The sequence below is a fragment of the Uranotaenia lowii genome, chromosome 2 (assembly GCF_029784155.1).
Source record: "Uranotaenia lowii strain MFRU-FL chromosome 2, ASM2978415v1, whole genome shotgun sequence".
Taxonomy (NCBI): Eukaryota; Metazoa; Arthropoda; class Insecta; order Diptera; family Culicidae; genus Uranotaenia; species Uranotaenia lowii.
In genome coordinates, this window is record NC_073692.1 from 304920026 (window position 1) to 304947433 (window position 27408).

Sequence of the window (27408 nt, forward strand, 5' to 3'; positions counted from 1 at the left end):
AAGAAATAAGAAATTTTCAATTTTAATATTAAATTTACTCGTTTAATTGAACTTCACTTTATTATTGAGTATGGATTAAAAGCAGTACAATTTTCCCCCTACGCACGGTTCAAAAGACCACAAAATCACCCGGTTCCGGATTTCCGGCGGAGACTGTCCGATGGTCCAATTGGCACCGCAAAGTGCGGCAACAGGCGATTTAGCTTTGCAAATTTCAAACTTGCCAACGAATCGAAAATAGCCCCATGTCCTGCAAATATGTCCGCCCCGAAGCCTTGTGTAATTTCACTCTGTGTCTTTCCGATGGCAGCTTGTCACTTTGTGTCTATGCCGGTCAAGTCCGAGGAAATTGAATTATAAATGAAATTTTCGAGAGGGCAAATTGAGTTTGGGGGGGAGCGAAGTTTTACGGAGTCTTACCTCAATACTGGCCGCCGTTGTGAAAATTTGTCCTGTTACCACCTATAAGACAGTATCTGGAAATAGAAACAAATGGGAAAATCATGTTAATAGAGGTTTGAGAATTTTCGGTGGGGAAAGTGTTCTAGGCATGACTTTTGATTGAAAAATATTTTAAATTCGATTTAATCTTTATATTATAGAATACATTAACATATAAAAAAAATGCTATTGTGCTAGAAAAAAATGTCACCTACATTTAATCATATTTCGTCATTATTCTTACATATATGGAATGCTTTGCTATTCATCACCATCGATGTCAGTGAATATTTTTCTAGGACAATCACTCACAGCTGATCGATTAGTTTGCTGCCGGTTTTTTCATCTTGTCTCTCCCCTAACAAGTCATCGGCATCCCATTGAGTTTGTTTTGTTTTTGCTCTTCGCAACAACGACGTCAATCAATCCTTAAGCCGAATCACTAGTCTCAACATAAACCGGCAACAACTTATGTGGTCAACTTATGACCAGCTTTGGCACTAGCTTTGTGTCAACTTCATTCAACTATAAGGCAGGTATTCAACTATGTATGGGCGACCGCGCACGATCTTTTATTCTTGACATTAAAAACCGCAAACCGGGTTAAGAACATGCTGACTAATTTGAGGCAAATTAAAACCTGTCAGCTGAAGGAGGCTTTTGGTGCGAAGAGTTTCACAGTGCTCTAGTTCCTACTCAAAGAAAATAAGTGGAAATTTGTAAACGATATTTAATACTTAAAAAAAAAACTAACAAAGTGGAAATAATTTGAAAATTTTCCTACTTGAAGAGATATCATCAAGTTACCAAAATTATCAAAATTGTCAAAATTGTCAAAATTGTCAAAATTGTTAAAATTGTCAAAATTGTCAAAATTGTCAAAATTGTCAAAATTGTCAAAATTGTCAAAATTGTCAAAATTGTCAAAATTGTCAAAATTGTCAAAATTGTCAAAATTGTCAAAATTGTCAAAATTGTCAAAATTGTCAAAATTGTCAAAATTGTCAAAATTGTCAAAATTGTCAAAATTGTCAAAATTGTCAAAATTGTCAAAATTGTCAAAATTGTCAAAATTGTCAAAATTGTCAAAATTGTCAAAATTGTCAAAATTGTCAAAATTGTCAAAATTGTCATAATTGTCAAAATTGTCAAAATTGTCAAAATTGTCAAAATTGTCAAAATTGTCAAAATTGTCAAAATTGTCAAAATTGTCGAAATTGTCAAAATTGTCAAAATTGTCAAAATTGTCAAAATTGTCAAAATTGTTAAAATTGTCAAAATTGTCAAAATTGTCAAAATTGTCAAAATTGTCAAAATTGTCGAAATTGTCAAAATTGTCAAAATTGTCAAAATTGTCAAAATTGTCAAAATTGTCAAAATTGTCAAAATTGTCAAAATTGTCAAAATTGTCAAAATTGTCAAAATTGTCAAAATTGTCAAAATTGTCAAAATTGTCAAAATTGTCAAAATTGTCAAAATTGTCAAAATTGTCAAAATTGTCAAAATTGTCAAAATTGTCAAAATTGTCAAAATTGTCAAAATTGTCAAAATTGTCAAAATTGTCAAAATTGTCAAAATTGTCAAAATTGTCAAATCATCAAAATTGTCAAAATTGTCAAAATTGTCAAAATTGTCAAAATTGTCAAAATTGTCAAAATTGTCAAAATTGTCAAAATTGTCAAAATTGTCAAAATTGTCAAAATTGTCAAAATTGTCAAAATTGTTAAAATTGTCAAAATTGTCAAAATTGTCAAAATTGTCAAAAATTTCAGAATTGGCAAAACTGGCAAATTTGGCAAAATTGCAAAATTAGCAAAATTGGCAAAATTAATTGTTAAAACTGGCAAAATTTGCAAAATTGTCAAAATTGTCAAAATTTGTTAAAATTGTCAAAATAGTCAAAACTGTCAAAATTGTCAAAATTGTCAAAATTGTCAAAATTGTCAAAATTGTCAAAATTGTCAAAATTGCCAAAATTGTCAAAATTGTCAAAATTGTCAAAATTGTCAAAATTGTCAAAATTGTCAAAATTGTCAAAATTGTCAAAATTGTCAAAATTGTCAAAATTTTCAAAATTTTCAAAATTGCCAAAATTGTCAAAATTGTCAAAATTATCAAAAATGTCAAAATTGTCAAAATTGTCAAAATTGTCAAAATTGTCAAAATTGTCAAAATTGTCAAAATTGTCAAAATTGTCAAAATTGTCAAAATTGTCAAAATTGTCAAAATTGTCAAAATTGTCAAAATTGTCAAAATTGTCAAAATTGTCAAAATTGTCAAAATTGTCAAAATTGTCAAAATTGTCAAAATTGTCAAAATTGTCAAAATTGTCAAAATTGTCAAAATTGTCAAAATTGTCAAAATTGTCAAAATTGTCAAAATTGTCAAAATTGTCAAAATTGTCAAAATTGTCAAAATTGTCAAAATTGTCAAAATTGTCAAAATTGTCGAAATTGTCAAAATTGTCGAAATTGTCAAAATTGGTAAAGTTGTCAACATTGGCAAAATTTGCGAAATTGGCAAAATTGTCAAAATTGTCGAAATTGTCAAAATTAGTAAAGTTGTCAACATTGGCAAAATTTGCGAAATTGGTAAAATTGTCAAAATTGTCAAAATTGTCAAAATTGTCAAAATTGTCAAAATTGTCAAAATTGTCAAAATTGTCAAAATTGTCAAAATTGTCAAAATTGTCCAAATTGTCAAAATTGTCAAAATTGTCAAAATCGTCAAAATTTTCAAAATTGTCAAAATTGTCAAAATTGTCAAAAATTGGCAAAATTGTTCAAATTGTCAAAATTGTCAAAATTGTCAAAATTGTCAAAATTGTTCAAATTGTCAAAATTGTAAAAAGTATAAAAAAAGTTGATCAATTTAAATATTTTACATAAAATTTATGCTTCATCCACCAAATTTGGACAATTTTGACATTAAGTCCAAATCCAAAGTGGTCTGAGTTTCAAAGTAGAACCAAAACGCCGGCATCACTTTAAAAACGAAAAACAATGTTTGAAGCGACTGAGAGGCATCATTTCCAATTCCCGGTAGGGCCAATCGGACCAAAAATCAGACGCCAGACTTCACACCATTCCCAAATTCAACTAGCTAGCCAGCAAAAGCTCTTCTGGTGATGGTAACGTGCCAAAAAATGGTTCGAATTTTTCCAAACTAAAATTGGCTCCCTCGAGGGGCAACCGAGAGTGAAAGAGCGAGCTAGCCAGTGAGTTAATAAATTTTCGATTCGGTTTTATTTCTCTCTATTAAATATGAATTTGGGTTGTTGGTCAAAACAGGAAAAAAGGAAGGTTGAGGGAGATTGGGTGGGAGTGTGACCACGTTTTTTTAGAGTTCTGTCGATTTTGGCTGGTCTGAAGTGGCTTTTGTTTGAAGGATATTTTCGCTTTCTGTGGCCCAGGATTCCGAACTTCAGAAGCCTGCAATCCGAGGAAATCGATGAACGAAGGACCTGACCAAAACAATCGGGCAGGAAATTTGTTGCCTTTCGACCAGAGTGGATGAAAAAATAAACCACAAAATAAATGATCCAGATCCTGATTCGAGTTTCCTGTTTTAATTTTTTTTAATTTTTGGCTTTTTAAACATGAAGAAAAATACATTTTCAAGAAATTTTTCAAAAGTAATTTACATACAGTGTATAAATTTGGTAAACAAAAATGTTTCATTAAAAAACAATATTTTTTTCCTGTTATCTTATAACATTCCTCTCAATTTTGAGTGTATCTGTTAGTTAGTGATGTGTGGTTTATGAGCGAGAGAAATTTCAGCCACTTTTCAGTTTGAGTTATAGCCGAAGAATGGTGGTGAGTGAGATGTTGTAGGTGAAAATGGAGGCTACCGAGTTTTATTTCATTTTAGCCACACTCTTCCACTTAGTAGCAGTTTTTATGGGGTTTGATTCACCGTTCACTGAATCGGAAATGGTTTCCACTTGTGGGTGGAGCAGCATTTTATTGTTAAACTTGATCTCGTTAGTTTAATCACCAAACTTTTTCAATTCTGCAAGTGCCATTGAAAATTTTTCTTAAATCATGACGTTATCTGAAGCACTTAAAAAATGGACTTAAATTTCAAAACAAATTTTATTTAAATCTATATTTTGATATCACCACCTAAAGATTTTTCCGAACCAAGAAGTCAACTCACAACATCACTCGGTCAAGAATTCCAATAATTCAGTGTCAATGTCTCGAACAGGTTGATAGAACCAACTTGATCAAATTCACAGCTCAGCCCCAAATCTTCACCAGCCAATTTCCTTTTTCGAATTGCTAGACGCCGGCACGTCTCCAATTTCGCGACCCTTACATAGTTTGTCACTTCGCTTCGGCCTCGGACAACTTTTGCAGGATTCCACTAACATCAACTGTTGCCAATTTGTCGACTAGTTGACCAAACATGTCACGTAGCGACTACTAGGTCTCAGTTCAGATCCAACCACCTATTTCCCAAAGCACGTGGTCAAGCAAGATTCATGTAACTCGAAGGCTTATGAACGGTCGCGTGAATGGAACTAAAAGTGGTCACTCTCTGCTACATCTCATTATGAGAATGATGACAGCTAAGCTGGTACATTAATTGCACTAATTGGTTGTTTAATTCAGTGACAGTTGAAAGAGCCTTCCCTTGTTCGACCTTTACCCTGAAATTGGAGATGATTTCAACATGAGCGTGACTTTCGCAAATCTGACTCAGAAAAAAGCTCTAAATATAAAAATAATGGTGAATTTTTTCTACAATTTAACACGTTTGCAATTTTGACAATTTTGACAATTTTGACAATTTTGACAATTTTGACAATTTTGACAATTTTGACAATTTTGACAATCTTGACAATTTTGACAATTTTAACAATTTTGACAATTTTGACAATTTTGACAATTTTGACAATTTTGACAATTTTGTCCGCTTTTCGATAAATATTCAGTTTTTCGAATCCAATGTTCAAGATTGATACTGTTTAGATTATTCTTGTTTCGCTTGATAAACTCCGATTACGAATAATTTTTCGATTTTTTAACATTTTTGTACAAGTTATGAATTTACATGTATATTTGAGCAAGCATAGCAATTCGTTTGCTGACTGGCAATGTCCATTGACAAAAGTTAAAGTTATTTTTATTGAAAATTCTTAAAGTTATCGTTCAATTTAAACAATGCGATAATGAGTTGATTCAAAATTTAAAATTAATGTGAAAAACGTGTCTGTCGCATTGAATTGAGAAAAGTTTAAAAAAAAAAGTTTTATTGCTTGACATACAAATATTATTTATTTTATTTTATAACAGATCAATAGCAAAATTAACTGATTTCATAATTTATAAACCAGCATTTTCTCTATGCTAATAGCACTCATCACTCTGATATAACACCCAGAACAAAAAATCTGCCATTTTTTGGCTAATATTTCAGGTTCTTTAACTGTTTTTATCACACTTTATTGTTCTTTTTTGAAAAATTTATTTTTTTTTTATTGAAAAATTTTCTATGACTTCCAATATTTCAACATATTTTTAAACTGTAAAGTTTGATTATGTTTTATGTTGAAAAGATTTAGTTTCAAGCAAAATTCGTGTTACATTATAGTACTTGCTGACCCGGTGTGCTTTGCTACACCTTTCAGAATCAAATGATATTTTCAGAAATCATTCAAATTTTTATTGTTTTTGTTATTATTTTAAATCAAATTATGACGAAATTAATAAGCAACCACTATAAAATGAGAGCTTCAGCTGGAGTTTCAAATTGCAACACAAACCATAACTTATATTCTGAATCTTGATGTATAAATTTGTTTTAAAGATCTGCTAATTTTCATCTGTTTCCTTAAGTTTCGCCCTAAAAAAGAAGGGTCCCAAATTAATCGTTCGTAAATCATCTAACTTATAAAGTATGGTTGTTTTTGCTTGATCTGTTCTGGATTTATGCTAAAAAACTGATTAGAGAGCCCCCCCCCTGTCCTTCTCTTCACTCCCTGCTGAATGGAGATTGTAATCTTTAATAAATATTTTTTTCGTTCCCAAAAATCCTCTTATATCAAATATAGTTCCATTGGTTGATAAGTATTTAAGCTTTACAACAAAACTTGTATGTAGCCCCTTTTTCCCTCTCTACACTGTAAACCATAAGAGTCTATAACAATCGTAGAAACATATCTCGTAACCAAGTACCTTTCCATGCCATATTTGTTTCCATTTGTTGGCTTCGTAAGCATAAATTGAGAACATATGCTAACAAAATTGTATTGGGCTCACCTCCCTCCTCCCATGTACCTTCTCATTAAAAGGAGGATGATGTGTCAAATAATCATAGAGTCATACCAAAATGATTTTCCATGTTAAGTATTGTCCATTTCTCGGATTTTGTAAAATAAAAGTTAAATGTAAGCTTCCCTCTTCCCTTCCTATATTCCATGCCATGCCAAATTTGGTTTTATTTACGTAGTAAATTTTTGAGTTTTGTATAAACTTGAAAGGGAGTACCATCCCCCTTTCCGTTTTCTTCTTTCAATAGAGGGGTGATAACTTAATATTCATAAAAGTATTTTTCGTACTCAAATACTATTTGATGCCAAATTTGTTTTCATTTGCTCGATTGATTCTCGAGTTATGGAAAAAAATGGAAACCCCCCCCCCTTCTTCCTTTATATCTTACCGCTTAAAAGGAACGGCTTCAATTTATAATAGAAACATTTCTCGTATCCAAATACACTCACATGTCATATATGGTTCAATTTGCTTGATCAGCTCTCCAGTCCAGATCCAGCTCCGCCTCCCCCTTTTCATCCACCTCTTCGAAAGAGTGAGGGAAACCAAATATTCATAGAAGCATTTCTCGTACCCAAATATCGTTCCATGCCAAATTTGGTTCCATTTGCTGTTTTAGTTCTTGAGTTATGCAGTAAAAATTGTATGAAACTCCCCTCCTTCTTTCCTTCCTACCCGCTGTAAGAAGGAAGGGGTCTCAAACAATCATTAGAACATGTCACATTCCCAAATACCCGCCCATGCCAAGTTTGGTTCCATTTGCTTAATTACTTTCTTAGTTATGTTGAAAACTATAAAAGAGCCCCCCCCCCTTTATATCTCCCTACTGGAAAGAGGGAGGGGTCTCAAATAATCATTGAAATATTTTTGAAATGTCTTGATTAGTTCTCGAGTTATATGAAAAATTGTAAGGTAGCCCCCTTCCCCCCTTCCTATCACGCCACTGAAAGGAGGGAGGGGTACCAAATATTCATAGAAATATTCCTCGTTCCCAAATACCACCCCATGCCAAATATGATACCATTTGCTTAATGGGTTCTAGAGTTATGCGAAAAATTGTCTTTTGTTTGGGAGGCCCCTCGAAAACAGGGGAGGGGTCTCAAACCACAATAGGAACCTTTTCCTGCCTCCAATACCCCCACCTGCCAAGTTTCACGCAAATCGGTTCAGTAGTTTCCGAGTTTATAGGGAACAGACAGACAGACAGACAGACAGACAGACAGAAATTCATTTTTATATATATAGATGTGAAGAGATAATTTTGTATGGGGACCCTCCTTTCATGAAAAGTGACATTCTTGAAAGTAATCCTTGAAAAAAATGTTTTTGTACCGCAGTTCTTTAATGTTTAAGATTTTCAGACTGCAACTTATGAAATATGAACTGCTGAGACTATTAGCACTTCACATTCAATTTCATATCGAAAATGAGAATAACAATTTATAATTTTGAAACGAGAAGAAAATTTTTTCACGTCCTTCCAATCCAACGCCTGATTCACTTCCTTAAGAGGAAGCTTGTAATTCAAATATTTGCAAATTTATTTAACAGTTTTGTTAAAATGCAAACTTAATTGTTTGATATCTGAGTTATGTGATTTTGTTACAAAAATTACCATTTTAAAATTATTCACTTGAAAATAATTTTTAGTTTTAAAAATAAAGTAAAATCAATACAGTTTCTTCAATCAAGGTTTCAGAGCTTAGCTATTCTAGCAGTATTATTCTATTTGCATGACTATTTAGGATTTGATAAAAGTAACAAAAGTCATAAATTTGCAACATGAACCAAGATGAAAGATTATAGAAAACATACCTTATGGTAATTTGCAAATTCTGATTTAAGATCAAATAAAAACAAGTTTCAGAACTATTGATTTTGAATGTCTATATTAATAATATTAAGTGTAAAAAGCGCAACTCAATCAGAAGTAGTTTCCTGTGCTTTCCAGAGATTTCCTGTGCTGAAATTCGCTTTAATGAAAAAATCCAAGTATTTAAGTAAAGCCATAATTCAACCATCATTAAGATCTAACTTTTTTTTTGTTAAGTGTAAACTTCGTCAGAATCTCGTAGTATATAGCCATCAAACTTAAAGCACTCACGAACACTGACTCTCATACGATTTTCCACAAGAACGATTTCAAATTTCCGATTTTCCCAATTGAAATTTGTGGTTTTCTTTAATTGATATTTTTCGGTGATTTACGACGATAAATCTAACTGCTGTTTTTTACGTTTCGGCTTACTGAATTTCAGCCATCCTCAGAAAAAAAAACTTGTTTTGCCGCGTGTTTCAATCATAATATTTTGGCCACTCAATTTCCATTTTTTTCCACATGTTGACCGCATGATCTAATGAATTCCCGATTCTCTAAGGTTAAACATTAAGTTTCATCATGATAAAAATAATCTTGAGGTTTTGCCACTAGTAATAACGTCATTTGATTTTTCGTTTTTTCATAGGTTTCTAAAAATTTTATTGTCGTTAATATATCTTACATAAATCAAAGAATTTAGATTGTTATAATCTTTTTTTTGAATTAAATGAAAACTTGCAACCAGAATATGGTGAAACGTGTATTGAATGTTGTGATTGTACCTTTTCCAAACCCAAATAAAAACTACCGAAAGTGAACAAATTTACGTCAAAACTTCTTAAGGAAGTGTTTATTTAAAAAAAAAATTTTTTTGATCTTGAAACCTTTGTAAAACTTGACTTTTCATCAAAATCAATTTACATACAGGTGAATAAGGACTGCATGAATGATATTTTATTTTGAAAGTTTCTACTTGCCAAGTCAGTGTATCCAATTGATTATCCTAAGTAAGTGGAAGGGGAGCCGTAATATAAAAAATATTCTTTTCACCCATTTCTTAATGCAGATTATTGGCTCAACTTTTTCGTGAATCAAAGCTATAAAAGTTACTTCCCAAAACTTAACGTATTAAAGCTTCGCGTTTAAAGAAAAGTTGATTAGAAATATAAATAAAATATTTTTGACATTTGCTCTACCGTTTACGTTGAAGAAGTCTTAGAGGATTTAACAATGAGCAATAATTTTAATAAAAGTGAAGATGATTGATTCCATGAAGTTATGAAACGTGAGATTTTTTTCCAAGCGCAATTCGAAAATTTCAATAGGGGAAGTGAATAAAAAGATGTTCTGACTGGTTCATCTATTTGACTAATTAACAGGACCGACTTCATTTCTATACGGTGAAGAAGCTCAGTCAAAAAAATACGGTGTTTAAATCGTGTTCAAATTATTTGGACCGGGAAGCGCGGATTTTTTTTTTAATTTCGTAATGGACAGCAACACGAACTCTTTAGCAAGCAACTAGCAGATTTCCAGCCTTAAACTTTTAGTTTAAAAGTCTCACCTGGATGTTACAGACATAATCAAGGCGAATAAATTTTAAAATTTGATGTTTAGTAATTGAGGAGGCTGATGATCTAGTGAAGCTGCAATTCAGTCGGTGTTTCATAACGATTGACACGATGAATGGCTAAATATACTAAGAAAACTCCCTCCAAATCCGATCGTTTTCCTTGCACAGCACTTCTATTAGGATATATTGACAGTTCTACACGAACACCATTAGGATATATTGACAGTTCTACACGAACACCACCTTAGCAGGAGGCCTCAGCCATAACCTCAAACCATGAGAGAACAGAAGCGATTTTTGAGAAGGGCGCACGATAAACGAAATTTTCCGGTATTTATATCGACAAATTCGCCCTGTCGAAAAGCGATACAGAGATGTTCGTGTTTTGATTTTATTGGGTGTTCAGGGGTGCCAATTGCATTGATATTTGGAAAATGATAATATTTTAATTGCATTGTTATTGAAAAACCTTTCATGAGTACTGAGAATTTGGAACTTTCCCGTAGATTCCTATTCGAATGTGAAATTAAATGCATCATTTATCTGAACGAAATAACAACTAACTGTATCGCACACTTTAACGATGAAGCGAATTATGTGGATATGTTTAAAATGATCAGAGTATGTAAGCGATTATTTTCAAAGTCAACATTCATTAATTCACTTGTTTGTAACAGCGAATGGTTTTGAATTCATTTAGAAGTTAGAAACTGTAAAATACCGGATTCTGACTCTACGGGAAATCTCCGATTGCCGGATGTCTACGACCGAAACTGACTTAAACGTAAACTATACTTTCCGTGAATGCTAACTCTTGCGACGGTGATGATATTCCGACTGACGACTGGGAAGTTGTATGTGCGAGCGAGGGCAAACCTAAGAAGGGATGCCTCCTTATTTTGATGTAACAAGGGATGATCGAAATGTAAACATCGCGGTATAAACAGCTAATCATACATTATGACTTATCCGTTCCTCACAGAAACTACTCCTTTTTAATCTACCAAGCAGTACATGAACATATATTTCAATAATTTGAATTCACCTTGAAAACTCATTAGCAAAAGATAGATTATTTTCATCCATTTAGGGACGCCAATGAATTCAAACGTTTAGCTTTGATAATTAAAACATTTAATCAATTCAGAAATATAATAATTAGTTTAAAACTTGCAAACATTGATTTTGGTAAAGCACCTAACATCACTGGTGAGGCCGCCAGCAAATCAAAATTTTAGGTTATGGCTGGGGACAATTTTTCGTCAATACTATCGTCCGTATATACCCTTATAGGTCCCTCAAAATTTATACTCTGTTACGGCTGGATCTGGAATAGTGCCATACTTGCTCATGCTTATGCTTATGATACATACACAGCCAGATCTTGTCAGCATCCCGGTGAGTAGTAAAAGTACATTTACTACTCAACTTCACTCGGCCGGGCCCACTGTGCAGTATTGGACGCAGAGACAACTGGAACACAGGGAGGAAGAAACGTGGACAACAGTACCATAGGTTTCCATGATTTTAAAATGTTTTCACGTTGCAAGCACAGTTGCTAAAATTTACAGTGCTCCTTCCTTGATGGTGGCCCATGTGAGTTCGTCCTTCTGTGGGCGGAAATGAGGTTTTTCTGCACAAAAATCCAAAACATTACAGTATAGAATGAATCAATAGATAGATTGCAATTTTAAAAGTTGAATCAAACTACATGTTTCGGATTATTGTGCACCATCATCTCTGGTCATCGACCTTGGATATAGCGCCTTTACTCGCTCTTGAAAATAAATATTGGAAGAACAGAGAAAAAAATAGTACCAGCACAAAATCTTTTGGAATCAACTCTTCCAAAAGATTTTGCGGAATAATTGTGAAAGTCCACATGCATGACTGACTCGCAAAGGGTTCTGATTTTACCCTCAAGCAATCCATACGTGGCACACAATTTTCATTTAAGTAAATTCCAATAGTAAACAAATTTACTAAATATCCAGCGTCCTGGAATACGCAGTGGTAGTTTGGGCGCCGCATCAAACAGTACACACTGAAAGATTAGAAAGGGTACAAAAGAAGTTCCTACGATTTGCACTCCGTCGACTGCCGTGGAATGATGCCGTTCGACTGCCACCGTATGCCGAAAGATGCAATCTAATAAGTCTTGAGACCCTGCGACGCAGACGAATATACATCCAAAGAATGTTTGTTTTTGATTTGTTGATGAACAATATTGACTGTCCTCTACTGCTACAAAGCATCCACATTCATGCTCCAGCGAGACGTCTTCGTCAACAGAACTTTTTGTGGATTCCATCTAGTCGCACAGTTTTTGCCCAAAATAACCCTATGCATAATTGTTGCATTGCAATTGCATTGCAATCAGATTTTATCCCTGAATTTGTAGGTTTGACATACTCTTTAAAATATCCAATAAACACATTCAATAGAATCATGAATGAATTCCGTTTTGTTTATTTCACTAACATAACACATAAACCCAAAGAAACACTTAAACTTTCCCTTCATAGCAAAATAAGCAATCAACACGTTTCTCGCATTGCATGCTAAACAAAAAATTGTCAAATGCCATAATCTTCATTTATGCACTTCTTTCAAAAGCCACCAATGTTCTGAAAAAGTGTCGTTTAATCCGCGTTTTTTCACTTTAAGTTGATACTTTACACAATAAATCGAGGAAAAAAACTTATCTTGGCAAAACCACTGGAAACGCGAAAAATCAGGACCGTGAGAGAAAATCGACCGCATGCCGGCTGGATCTGCAATAGTGCCGTTACGCAAAACTGTAGAGTGATAAAAAGTCTAAAATGTTGTTTTTGTGCCGAACTAAATTTGGTTTAACCTTCTATCAAATTCAAAATTTTTGATTATCTTGAAGGAAGCTTGAGGACAAAAAAAAATAGATTTTGACCCCCTCCTCCTCCTCCGTGGACAAGCGTGGACATTTGGCAAACCCCTACTCCCCTCCCGGATGTCCACGTGAACAAATACGAAATTGTTTTTTTTTCTAAATCTAATTTGACAGTTTTTTTTCCTGTTGGGGAGAGAGTGCACTGCAGTTGTTTACCGATAGCACTACGAGCATACACATAACTAGGTAGGATCTCCAAGTGCAATCTAATGTCCCTTGAAAAGATCCATCCACATGCATGTGCGCTGCATATCAGTGAGGCGTACAATTCCAAGGTATACCCGACTAGCACTTCACTAATGCTAAAACCGCCAACCTTCATCATACTATGTATGCCAGGTTATGTCACGACCGGGATTCGATCTCATGAACGTTGGCTTAGAAGACAAGTATGCTATCCTCTAGGCCACGATCTGCTGGCAATTTGACAGTTAGAAAACACTACTTTTTAAATGGTTGATTTGAAACAAACGAATTAACATTTCCTAATATGAAATAATATTTTAAATTTTGAATTTCTAATTATCATATTTATCACTTGCTTTTAAGTGGCTACTAAGGCATGCATCACTACAAATCTGGACGCATTGAAACGGGTCTTTCTCGGAGCTATGTAAACAAAATAAAAATGTAGGGTTTTTATTGCACTATATAAGAAAAATAATAAAAAAATGATTCCGATGTTGTTTTGATGAATTTTTGAACTTTTCGTCAAGTACCACTCATTATAGTTTGGACACTCTATCCGCTGACCTCAGCAGCCATTTTGTTCCACAACCTTTTCATCTCTGTTTTATCCAGAGTCGTCCTACCATTCTTCTTCATCTTCTGCTTGACAATTACCCAAATTTTTCGATAGGGCGGAATTGAGGGCAGTTGGGAGGGTTGATGCTCTTTTCGAAAAAATTCACCCGTTGGCCCGATACCACTGTAGTACCTTTTTGCTGTAGTGGCAGCTTGCCAAATCTGGCGAAAACTTAACTGGTCCTTTGTGAGAACTAATGTACGAAAAAAAAAGAGATTTTCAGGCATTCCTCCTTGTACATTTCGGAGTCCATGGTCTTGTTTTTCACAAAAAAACCGGAATTTTTCGTCCGCAGCTGCGAATACCTTGCCAGATCGTACACTTTCTTGCAAATTTATTAGCAAAACGAATTCGAACTTGCCGGGGACATCACCATGACTAGTGCAGTGCACCACTGCAGTGGCTTTATAAAATTTTTGGCCAGGAAGCTGCCCAAAATCCATCTTCACGTATGGATGACGAAACCATGAGGATGCATCCGTCGAACTTCGTTGGAATCTTCTTGTTTAACTTCCGGGCACGTCCTTTGGCTACTAAATTCTGCTTCAATGTCCGGTTTGGTTGCTTATTGGTCCGATAGAATCGTGTTCCTTCGGGTAGATGAATCCTTCTGACGATACACCGATCGGCGTTGAATCTTGGCGATGTCGTAGTCCGACTACCCTGTGTTTTCCTTGATCGTTCTCAACACCTTCAAATGCAGCTTCCGTTCCTTAATTCCACTATGACGCTTGGTATGAACCTGCCGATCGATAGTATGCATCTCACGGAAACGTTTGAGAACGCTGCACACGGTTGATTTGAGCATTTTTAACGATTTCGCGATTTTTGAACCCGACCACGTCGGGTTTTTGACTTGAGTGTCCAAAATTAATTTTCGTCTCGCGGCTTCCATCACGTCTAACTTTTTTGGAGCAAAACGCCGCGTTATGAAATTTTCAGCACTGATAGAGGAAACATTTCCGAACAAAGTACTGTAAAAAAATTCTAGATCCGAATACTAGGAGCGCTATGGTATAATAAACAGTGTGTCCAGATTTGTACTGATCCATGCGTTAGTAGTTTAAACTTAAACTGGAATATTTTGGAAATAAGTATGTCCACGCGGAGATAACCCAAACTCCTACCCTCCTCTCCGTGGACAAGCGTGGACATTTCCATATACCCCCCTTCCCCCTAAGTTGTCCACGTGGTATGTGAACGGCCCCAAACTGTATCAAAAATAGCCTTGATTTAAAAAAAAGGTGTTCATAGTATACAATATAGGTGGCGCGCCTGGTGCCCAAAAATAAAAGTTTTAAAACAACTTAATTCGACGCTATTTCGGAAACCATTTGATAGAACGTTACAAAAATTTGAACATGTAAACATTACATTACAAAGCAGCTTTTCTGAAAATTTCATCAATTTTCACCCATGCATTCAAAAGTTATTCACAAAACCAAAGAGTTGCATTTTTTTCGAATACACTTCTTATTATTATTATCTTGAAACTTATAGTGAAGTTAACTAAATCATTATCAGTATCAGATGCCGTATGCATGAAAAATGCTGCTATAAAAACCGCAGTATATTTGAAGTTTACCTCCAATACAGGGTCTGTACCTTTAAATTCGGTATTGGGACCCATCAAAACAATCTCAAACTCCATTAAAGGCAATAAAGTTTAATTGATTGGCTTCCCGCAATTGAAACATCAGCCCAGCCAGACGCGGCTTCACGAAACCTTTTGATCTCTGGGCCACGCGAAAACTTGCGCCTCGTGAAAGGGATCACCCTTTTGCCTCTCTTTTGTATGTCATGAGCAAATACCGCCGTCTTACCTATAAGCAACTATTCTCAGATGCATCAAGTTTGACATTGACATTGAAACCGCTCTCGGCAATCGGCGATGATTTTTCCGAATAAGTGCTACCGAATGCCATCACTGTTATTGGCAAGTAGTTCAATCGAACGGAAGGAAGCAGATCACCCATTCATTCATTCATCGTGGCAGTAGCTTGCGCCTTAATGGATTGATTGACAGGTGGGGATTTTTTTTTATTATCTGACAATTTGCGCCGGGGGTCTTCAGATTTTCCCCAAAATTGAAAATTTGGTTCATTTTTGCGACTTAAAAACACATGTATTTTTTCAGGTTTCTAACATTTTTATTTTTTGAGTTAGCTTTGGTTAGATTTTTTTGTCAATTAAAAATAACCATTTTTCAAAGCTGCATAACTCTGTTATTTTTTAACGGAAATTATAAAATAGCACATCAAAATGCATTGAAATTTTATCAGCTTTCCAAATAAAATAGTTGGAAAAAAATAAATAAAGACCTTCAACATGAAAAGTTGTAAATAAACTTTAAATGGCTTCTAAAAGTACCGTCTGCACCACCGAATATTTTGCAAAAAATACCATTGAATAGCTCAATTTATGATGCAACTTTCATCTGAAGACACCAAAGTGGGCCATCAATTCCCTGAAGAGTTATGAAAGAAATAATGACGATAAATCTCTTTTTTTGCGACGAAAACAAACAATGGTCGAGCAACTGCACTCACATATGGAGGTAGCGCGCACTTCTAACAACATGGAAACAAAAGAACTTACCAAAGCAGGTAAAACACACTACTTTTTTGTGCTTTGTAGAGTGTTTGTAGCATAACTGACTTTAAATTTTAACCAAAATTCTTAGTATCGTATTGTTAATGTGATATAACAAATAATAGAAATGTTGCTGTTACAACCTGGTTATATGCTATATAACTTATTAACTTTTCGATCAAAGATCATTGTGAAGCATAATCAATGCCAATAGTAGAAGGTTCAGTCCCTGTGTTTGGGATCACAAAAATGTGATTAAAAAATGAAATATAGACGTGCTTTACATATGTAGTTTTTATATCGGGAGCTAAGCACTGTACACCAAAATCCTTTCCCATTGATCAAAAACATAGAGCGTGGCGCAAATGTAGAAATAATCGAAGAGCTCAGTATGGCCAGCCCAGGCTCTAAAAAGCATCATTCCCATTGTAGGTAATATGACATTGAAAATATGATACTTTTACCGAATTCGTTTTCTCCATTCGCCCAGTTTTGAGGTTTACCATACTAGAACGAACATAATTCGTCGTCAGTGTTTTGCTACCTCGATCGCTTACAAACGAATCTTCAGTGTTCCACCGTCCATTTTAAATCAAATCTGGAGAATAACGGATGCAAAACTGAGCGCATAAACTTCTAAAAATGTCAGCAAAATTTGCAAACTTGTTGTGACCTGGTGCAAAACTGGGTATAAATGAATGCGTTATTAGATTTTTGGATATAACATGAAGTCAGTTTAGCTGCAACACTCTACCGCCCCTACTTTCATAACAGTCCCATATGCAAAAACAAGCAAACGAGAAAATCAGCTTTTCCTGTTTTGGAATACATTCTTAAATTGTGATCACCACTTTCGGCATCAACGAAAATCGTTTCTAGGTTTTCATAATAAATCGTAAGACCAGAAATTTTCGAAATTGGGTTATTGGTAAGGTCGAAAGCACCATTTTTATTCATTATGGGACTGTTAATCGACCATATTTGAAACCTTTTTCAAGTCTACTCGCATAACAGTCCCATACAGAATATTTTTTTCTCACCAAGCTACTTTCTAAGACTTTAATTTGATCATTTTTTAACTTCTAAATGCAATTTTCAGAAAATGAAACATACAAAATATCGTAAATTCCACATTGTAAGTTGAATCTTTTTACGATTTTTGATAGCATCCGATAGTTTTTCGCTCAGGAAGTCAGACCTGCCTTCGAAAACTCGTGTGCATCATTCGACATCAAGTGAGTTAATTTTTTTTTTAAATGATTCAAAGCAATAAATCAAAGACTATTTCGCCGAAAGAAGCATTGAAAAGTAACCAAATCCGCGGTATTTCACATATGGAACTGTTGTTCGGGTATATTTCATATAGGACAGCCACAAATTGATTTTTTTTCGAAATTTGTAGAACAAAACCTGTTTTTTTAGTGTTTTATTTTGAATCCCTATGTTGACCTAAAATGTTGAAAATTCATATGGGACTGTTATGCGAGTAGGGGCAGTCTACAAAGCACAAAAAAGTAGTGTGTTTTACCTGCTTTGGTAAGTTCTTTTGTTTCCATGTTGTTAGAAGTGCGCGCTACCTCCATATGTGAGTGCAGTTGCTCGACCATTGTTTGTTTTCGTCGCAAAAAAAGAGATTTATCGTCATTATTTCTTTCATAACTCTTCAGGGAATTGATGGCCCACTTTGGTGTCTTCAGATGAAAGTTGCATCATAAATTGAGCTATTCAATGGTATTTTTTGCAAAATATTCGGTGGTGCAGACGGTACTTTTAGAAGCCATTTAAAGTTTATTTACAACTTTTCATGTTGAAGGTCTTTATTTATTTTTTTCCAACTATTTTATTTGGAAAGCTGATAAAATTTCAATGCATTTTAATGTGCTATTTTATATTTTCCGTTGCAAAATAACAGAGTTATGTAGCTTTGAAAAATGGTTATTTTTAATTGACAAAAAAATCTAACCGAAGCTAACTCAAAAAATAAAAATGTTAGAAATCTGAAAAAATACATGTGTTTTTAAGTCGCAAAAATGAACCAAATTTTCAATTTTGGGGAAAATCTGAAGACCCCCGGCGCAAACCCGTCAGATAATAAAAAAAAATCCCCAGGTGTCTGTTGTTGACTGTGTAGCTGAAGCTGAGCTTCCACGTGTGTGGGCTCGTTCATTCATTCGGTATGTCCTCTCGTTTGCCATTCGGAGTTGATCTTTTTCGGTCACTTTAAAATGCTCGGGTAATTGGGGCCTGCCGCCAGTTAATGGTGAGATAATTGAATCACTCTTTGTTCGCCGCAAGGAGGAAAACATTCAAAGCGATCGGTAATTGATTGAAGACTGATTTGAATGTTATTACCGCTTAATTGTGATGTACAGTGCTAAAGAGTTTTTTTTTTCTATGTCACTAAACATGTTTCGAGAAGTATATTATAAACATAAGTATAAAAACAAGACGATTCTGAAAAAAGTATAATTCATACCTTCTGAAATCATTAATATTATTTTTCAAACTGTCCTTTTTAAGTGTATCATAAAGGAACACTTCAGGTACCTTTTCAATCTGGTTAAACATTCACTGAGCACAACCCCAACCGAACCACAATCGATTGAAGTTTTGTTGCCACTACTGGTAGTATGACAAATGTTTCCCGAGTGTGCTGCAATTTCCAGTAAATCAATTTTCTTCGATCAATCAATCTTTTGAAGCAAATCAGCCATCAGAACCATCAATTGCAGCATAGAAGAAAATCGACAGGTGGTCAATCGGTTCTGCCTTCAGAAGTTTACAACTAGAAACGCTTCTAGATTGATGGTTGTGGTAGAGAAGAATCCGAGCACCCAAACCTGCCTGCCAAAGGTTTCTTGCCCCGGTTGCTTGCTTCAGATCTCTCGGAGCAATTGGAAAAATCATTTCCAGCTGGTTGCATAAGCTGGTTGAACGAAGCTTGAAAGGAAATCAACGATGACAAATCTTACTACGCACTCTGGAGGCACCCGTCGGAATCAGAAATCGAATCATATCGTGTTTAACAATTTAAAGCTGGTTGAATCATTTGGAGCTAGCTTTGAAGGAATGTTCTAGTCTGTGAGTCTCTTTCTTCTTACAGTAGAAATGCTGTTGATTGATTGATTTGTCTGAACCATTGATTAATCAATCGGCTGCAACAATGTACACAGTCAACGGCAGACAGTAAGACTTCAATTGACCTCTCAAAGTATTGATTTTATCAATCCTCGTTAAAATAATAGATTGACTTTATCCTGAATCAAATAGCACTCTTAGAATGTCTACTTCATATTTTATTTATAAATAATTTGTTTTTATTTTAAACACTGGCTGATGGAAAATGGTGGAATCAAAAATGCTGAAAATTGGAAATAAAATTTCAGTAATCTTCATGATAGGAATAGAGAGGGTTTTAGAGACAGATTGAGAAACAAGTGCTCTGCGGTGGGCCGCATGTGGCCTTCGAGACATGCTTGAGCTTGCTTGTGCTTGAGGCATACTTATTCCACTTTAAAATTCAAAAATTTTACAAGCGGTTCAGAAAACCAAAAAAATACTAAATGCTACAGATGCTCAGAGGCATTTCTTAGTCCGTTGGTTAAGTCATTATTTTTTCTCAATTCAAGGAAAAATAACATTAACGGGTTACATTTCTAAAAAAAGCAAAAAATATATTTTTCTGTGTTAGCTAGAAAAGGTGAATGATGAATATGCCTAGCCGATTTTTTATAAATAAAGTTATTTTATCATATAAGGAAAAAAGCTAGTTCTATTAGCCCTCATACATATTAGAAAAAAAACCATTAATACGGGAAGTATTTTTTTTATGACTCGGGTAAACAATTTTTTCTTATAAACTTGACTCAGCATAAAAAATGTCGATAAAAAAACTCTGAATCTACAAGAAACACAACATTTGTGACGATTATCTGCGCTGCTGTTTCATAATCTGTTTCGTATAGAAAGCCTAACACAAAGGTACCAAAATTAAATTACAAAAATCCATGAAATCGAAAAAATAAACTTCAGAATCCAGACTGAAACTTTTTCGAAATTCGCCTAAAAATCTGTGAATTTATGCTTTCTCTTGTTGTTGTTTTGACAACCTTGCTCAACTTCCCAATGACATGATCTTATACGGACTTTAAAATTGATACAACGAGTCTTCGAGTAAACATGAAATTGTAAATAGACTCCTCGAAAATACGAACAGAGAAAAAGATTTGAAGTCAATAAATTTCAATCGCGATTCTACGTTGAACTCAAAAAGATAGTGATTTTAATAAAAGGTATATATCTCATTGTTAGTATCGCTGTGAAGATTTTTAAATGGAAGTGATGACGAACAGTATCATCGCACACAGGAGAAAACGATGTGAAAAGGTAATTAAAATTGTTTACGCCAAAACGGAGCGTTTTAGACCCATAATGTCTTTGGGACATTTTACCAACATTTAAAGCACTTTAGAATGAGCTTTTGATAAAAATGATTCAATCAACTAGCAGTGAAACAGAAAATTTTTTTTTTGTAATTTTCATTTTAGGGCAATTCTGTCTTTGGCAAGTATCTTTTCAGGCCGAGCATATTCATGCAAAATTATTTGAAAGAATTTTGACCCACTCTAAATCGAACAGTTTTGTAGAACACACTTAATAAAAATATTCAAATTGAAACGAATTAGATTGTAAAAACTAAGAAAAAATAGCTGTTTTCGAACCCCTTTATCTTTCTAGTTCGGATGAAATTGGTTCATTTTTTGGTTACATCAGAATCACGCAGGTTTCACCATCATAAAAACATGTAGTTTACAACGTTTAGTTGCTTATTTTGTAGCTTTATAAATGATTAAAGTCAGCTATTTAAAAGGAATCTAGAATCTTTTTGCATTGAAAATTAGTTAACCGAAAAACAAACTTGTCTAATATATTGTATTCTAAGCGAAAAGATAGGTTTTAAGGTTCATCCATTGAGGCTTAAAAACGTCATACGCGAGCGAAAGAATTATATGGCTGAAGTTTCAAAAAATAAAAACGGTTGCTATTTGTCAGTTTAAACAAACTTGAAATTTGTCCTCTGATGTCCTTGAAAATAGTTAATTTTAATCATTTAAAAAGCAACAAAATAAACTACTTAACTTTGTAAACTCCATGTTTTAATAACGGTGAAACCTGGTTGATTCTGATGCAATCAAAAAATGAACCGAACTCATCCGAACTAGAAAGATAAAGGGGTTCGAAAACAGCTATTTTTCCTTAGTTTTTTCAATCTAACTCGTTTCAGTCGGAATATTTTCATTAAGTGTGTTCCACAAAACTGTTCAATTTTGAGTGTTTCAAAACTCTTTCAAACATACTTTTAAAGTGCTTTAAATGTAGGTAAAATGTCCCGAAGACACTATGAGTCTAAAACGCTCCGTTTTGGCGTAAACAATTTTGATCACATTTTAACATCGTTTTCCCCTGTGTGCATCGGTGGGAACAAAAATTGAGTTTTCTCATGAAACAATTAAAATTGTTTACGAACTATATAAATTATGTTTAAGATAGTTAGAACGAATATTCGTTAAAAAGTTCAGAGATATTCAAATTTTATTATTATTTGAAAACGATCATGATTTATCTATTACTTCGCCTGATATTTTTCGCCTTGTAAATATAAAAAAACGGTATTGAATTTCTATTCTTTTGAACACATGAATTCGCTTTATTTTTCTTTTCAAATTTTGTTTTCGTCAAGAATAAGTCGTTTATAAAAATAACTTAAATGTTATTTTGACTGCGGCCCACCGAAAAGATTTAAAATAAAAATTTTCCCGTTGCCTCGAAAGGTTGCTAAACTATGTTCTAGGGGGTTTACTTTGAAAATACTTTGAAATGATTTAGAATTTTCGTCTTTTTTCTGCTTCAAATTTGTAATAAAAAGTTGTTCTTTATGAAAATTTAAATGCAGGTTGCTAGCGAACCGGTAAAACCGATAATACCGGGAAAATCTTTGGAATTTCATCGCGTCCCCACTTCGGATTTTTTACATCTCACCAGGAAAATTGTCACGCTTGAAATCTTTTCAAGGAGTTTCAAAAATATGTTTAAAATTATTTCTAAATTAAAGAGAAGTTTGCAACGGGCTCGATATAGATTTATCTCATAAATGCTTGTTTTCGTTCATCAGAAAATAAACGAAATTTAAATCGCTTTTTTAACTAATTTCGGAGCAATATGGAATATCTCATTTTTTTTCACTCTCCGCAAGTGTGCTACAATAACAAGCAGGGCCGTAGAAAGAATCGACTCATGGGGGGAGGGGTTACAGATTATGTTTGTAACCATATGATTATTTAATTTTAAGTACTCATTAATAGTTTTCGAATGAAATCGTAACTTAAGAGAAGATACGAATGTCACAAGGATGGTAGAGTGGTAAAACTTTTAAAAAAGCAACTTTAGAAAAGTGATCCTTAGCCTAAAGGGCGAGCTAAATTTTTTTTATGAAATTTTAGAAACAAAATATGAAATTTGCTTTCATCGATGGTTAAATTTTTTGAATTTGTTTAAAAGTCTGGTAGATCAAAGTTAGTTGATTTGAGCATCAAACAAGTTCTTTTTAGGGTAGCTTTAAATTTCTCTAAAAAAAACTTATTCTATACTCAAATCAAATAAGCTCAATCTTCTAAATTCTTTTGCAAATTCCAAGATTCTAACCTTTTATGAAAACAAATAAAATTTTATAAAAAAAATTCTAAGAGAAAAAAAATTTTCGAATAAAATTTGCTTGATGCAAACTAGAACTAAATTTATGATTTTATTTGGAAATTTGGCTTAAAAAAACCTGCAATATTAAAAATGTTAAACAATACACCGAAAAATTAAAAAAGTTTGTGCAGATTTTTTTTGGTGAAGATCAGGTACATGTTTCTTAAACAAGAAATATTTTTTCATAAAAAATCAATTCCATACTAAATGTTTACTGTTTTAAATTTGGGAAATTTTTCATGAAAAAATACTTAGCAAATTAACTCAAATTTGTGATTTTCAACTCAATTATATACAAACTTATTCTGATTAAAAACTTTGAAAACTGTCTTATGCACGATTTTCTATTCATTCACGAATCATTAGTTCAAATGACAACTAAAGCTAAGTTCTTTTAAAAATGGGACAGTTACGAATGCGGGTATCTCAAAAACCTCTCGTTTGATCTAAATACTTTTTTTGAAGAAAATGAAGGTAATCTTATAATTATTCATGAAAAAATTTGAAAAAAATTATTTTAATTTAATTATTCTACTTTATTCTTGGTACCTCCCATCGGCCAGTGCACACTTTTTTCAGTCATGATAATGATCAGTTTTTCAAATTAATACTTCGTCTAATCTGTATTACAGATGACTACATCCTCTTCCTTCAATTTCTGCTACTTTTTAGACCAATACTTTTCTTTTAAAAGAAATGGAGAGCAATTTAGTGGATAAAGCTGTTTCGAATTTAACAAATTTGATTATTTTTTAGCTATTTTTTGAGCGTTTTTAATGGAATTTCTGCTGGTAAAATCTTGCAATAACGAAGTAAAACCATCATGAGATTGATTTTAAAGTAAAATCGGTTAGTATAGATCGTAGGTTGCGAAGGGTTCATAAAAGATTACTCTTTTTAGGCTTTTAAAAACAGCGAAAACCATAGTTTTCGTTTTGAAAGTTGTTGTTTTTTCCACAGGAGCAGAATTTTGTCAAATCATTATATTTTATACAAAATAATCAGCAAATTCATATTTGAATATACTCGGGACCTTGCCACGATCAGACATGGTATATGATTCAAACGCTGGAATTTGTTTGAAATAGGGTATTTCATAAGTTTTGTCGTTCATCAGAAATCATCTGTCCCATAGCCTCGAAACCGGCTAAACAGCTTACGAGCTGTGGAACTAGCAAAAATTTATTGTTTGAGGTTAGGTTTGAATAACTCATTACTGGGCAATACTTTTAGCTTATCGGAGAATTTTTTTTTTTGGATATTTCAGCGATCTACCCTTAGTTTTCCGCTTATTGAAAATTAAAAATGCTGGTATGAGACTTGACTTCTCTGATGACCCTTAGCCAAAGTTACCGATCATATGCTTCACTCCAATGCTTGATTTGAACTTTGTGGACATTTTTGACAGTATTTGCATACTTTTCCACCACTCACACACAGTAATTCTTCGAATAATCAACGGTTTTGTCAGCTATCAATTTGATAATGATGGATTTTGAATGAAACTGTGCAAAATTATTTTTCCCTTTTTCTCTTGCATCGTAAATATCTCAAAGCGTAAATTTTAAATTTTGAAAAAAATAGGTCGAATAGTACTTTTTACAGGTCACGCTGTCAAAATTTTGAATGTTGGATTACTAGTAAACGAGCTATTAGCAAAAGAATGTGTCCCATTTCTAAAAGAACTAAGCTTTACTAAAGTTATTCATTGTTTTATATTCAGAAGGGAAGAATACAGTGTAGTAAATTCCTGTAAAAAAATTGTTTTATATTCAGAAAACTTTTTTCCTTCAACATGTTTTTGGATTTGAACAAAAAAAAATATAACTGAATTAACCCTTCGTTTCATAAAGTAACAAATTTGCAACAATTAATGAATGGAAAAAGTGAAAAATCGTATTTTATTTTAATTTTTTTTCTTAATGTACACGTCATTTCTGACTGTTTAAAATGATTTATATTGAAAAATAAAAAATCATGAAATGAAGGGTTAAAAAAAAACTAAATATTCTCCTGGAAACTGATTATTTTAAGTTCTTTAAAACAAATCCTCAGATTTGATATTATGTTCCGATTTTTTAATTAATATATTTCTAAACCAACTATAATTTTTTTTTCTAGTACTCTAAAAAACTGCTAAAAAAATTAACAGTGACTGAAAAATACTACATTAAAGTTTTAAGATAAATTCAAACTGATTTTTTTTTTGCGAAATTGTTGAAATTATGGAGCAAAACAACGAAAATATGCTAATTTCGTTAGATTCGTTTACAAAAAATCATGGAAACTTGCCATTATGATACGGAAAGACTACGTATTAGAAGACGCCGAAGTGTTTGTCATGATTTCTAACCGGCAAACAAGTTTTGGGATGCAATTGTTCGAAATATGAGGTTCTTAATACTGAATTTTTTTATTTACCCTGATTTTATAACAAAAAACGAGCATAATAAATAACGGGAAAATTTTCATTTTTAACCGGGAAAAACAATTTCAAAACGAAAAATTGCTAGCAACCTTAAAATAACCACCGAGATAGCAAAATTCTGATCTTACATGTTTATAAGACCGCTGCAAGCTTTGTACGTCAATTTCAAATTTTATGAAATTACAAAACAAAACAATGAAATGTGATGAAAAGTTTTTCAAATTAAAATTACCCTTCCGCTCATTTTTAACATCTTTCACCTTATTCTAATCTTCTATCCGTCTATAATATTTCAATTCTTAAATATTCTTTCTCAAAGAATATAAAATTTCACCGATATAGCCGATAAAATAATTTCATAAAATAAATTTACGATGATAAACTCTTTATTTAAAAAGTTAATTTCAAATTTATAAATATTTACATCTACCATGACATTTTTTGTCTTGACTACAGAAAAATTTTTGGAAGCGATCCATTCAGTCCTGAATTAGCGCTACAAGTTTTAATATTGTATGGAAAATTGTATGGTAAAACAAAATTTTTTATTCAAAATTCACCATAGCTTTACTGGGAGTTATAAAAAATATATAACTATCGATGAATAATCATCCTTCATCCTTGCAATACAATTCATGTAAACAACACAAACAAGTACCTTAGTAAAAAAAATGTTTTTCAATTTTTTTTTTAATTTAGCGTTTTTGACTGCTTATTTGAAAGCTATTTTACTGTAAGATGAAAATAAAAAAATAAATAAAAAAAACTGCTTTGCATTGCCAATAAAATTGTTAATTTAAATAACCTTTGCAAAAATATTATAAACATCACTGCAAGCCCCAGAAACCAAAAAATGTTGTTTTTTCACACTTTTCAATGGATTTAATTTTTTTATTTTGATATGGTTGTAACTTTTTCCATGAATAACTTAGCTTCTTTCGTATTAGCAAAAAATTAAGCTTAAGAATAAGCAAAACCAATTTTTAAAGACAAACTTGATTTCAAGCTTATTTGAATTTTCTGCATGAATGTATATGCAAAAATTTCTTCTCCCATACAAATTTCCAAACAAAATTCAAACGAATTACGCTATTTCAGGAATCAACAAAATCATCTCAAACTTTACATTGATGTTTGGTGACCCAAAAGCCAGCAAAATAACATATGGGAGCGAAAAGTTTTTTTTGCAGCGGTCTAATGTATATAAAAATGGAGGCTTTTTTGACAACATCGTGTATAAAAGTTCTAAAAATTTTCCACATTAGAAATGACGAACCAGCCCGAGGCTGAAAGTCTCTATAATAAAGAAAACAAAAACACATTAGAAATCAGGAGATTAAATATGATACAACTCGAGAAATTTACAAATGATTTCATAAAAATGAACTAATTCATATTGCGAGTAAGCTAAGAAAGGACAAAGATAATTTTTTTTTTTTTGCAAAACCCATACGGCATTCAAAACTAAAGGCTCTCACAATAAAAATATAACAAAACTTGATTAGCTTTCATTTAATTTGGAACAGAGTAAACAAACTTTGACATACATCCAGAGGTAACGTTTCAATAAATTGTATAAGCAATTGAAGTTTGTCAATTTTGGAACACTAACAAGTTTTGGATATCCCATACAAAATCAATATAATCTCAACTAAAAACAAAACATAGGGATTTTCAAAAAAAAAAAAATTGAAGACAAACAATTTTGAACATATAAAAATTATTGCTTTTACTGAATGATCCCACCGACTGCTCTTTTGTGGGGGAGTGGGAAGGATGGGTTACAAAAT

The 27408-nt window shown here is 33.0% G+C and overlaps 1 protein-coding gene across 3 annotated transcripts in view; it reads right to left on the reverse strand.

Moving 5' to 3' along the window:
• LOC129744484 (Ig-like and fibronectin type-III domain-containing protein 1) overlaps window positions 1-27408 on the reverse strand; it is a 707683-nt gene that overhangs the window by 471472 nt on the left and 208803 nt on the right. For all 3 annotated transcript variants that reach the window (XM_055737013.1, XM_055737011.1, XM_055737012.1), the window contains exon 4: window positions 421-476. The gene's annotated coding sequence lies outside the window, so the exon portion shown is untranslated. The remainder of the gene's footprint in view (window positions 1-420; window positions 477-27408) is intronic.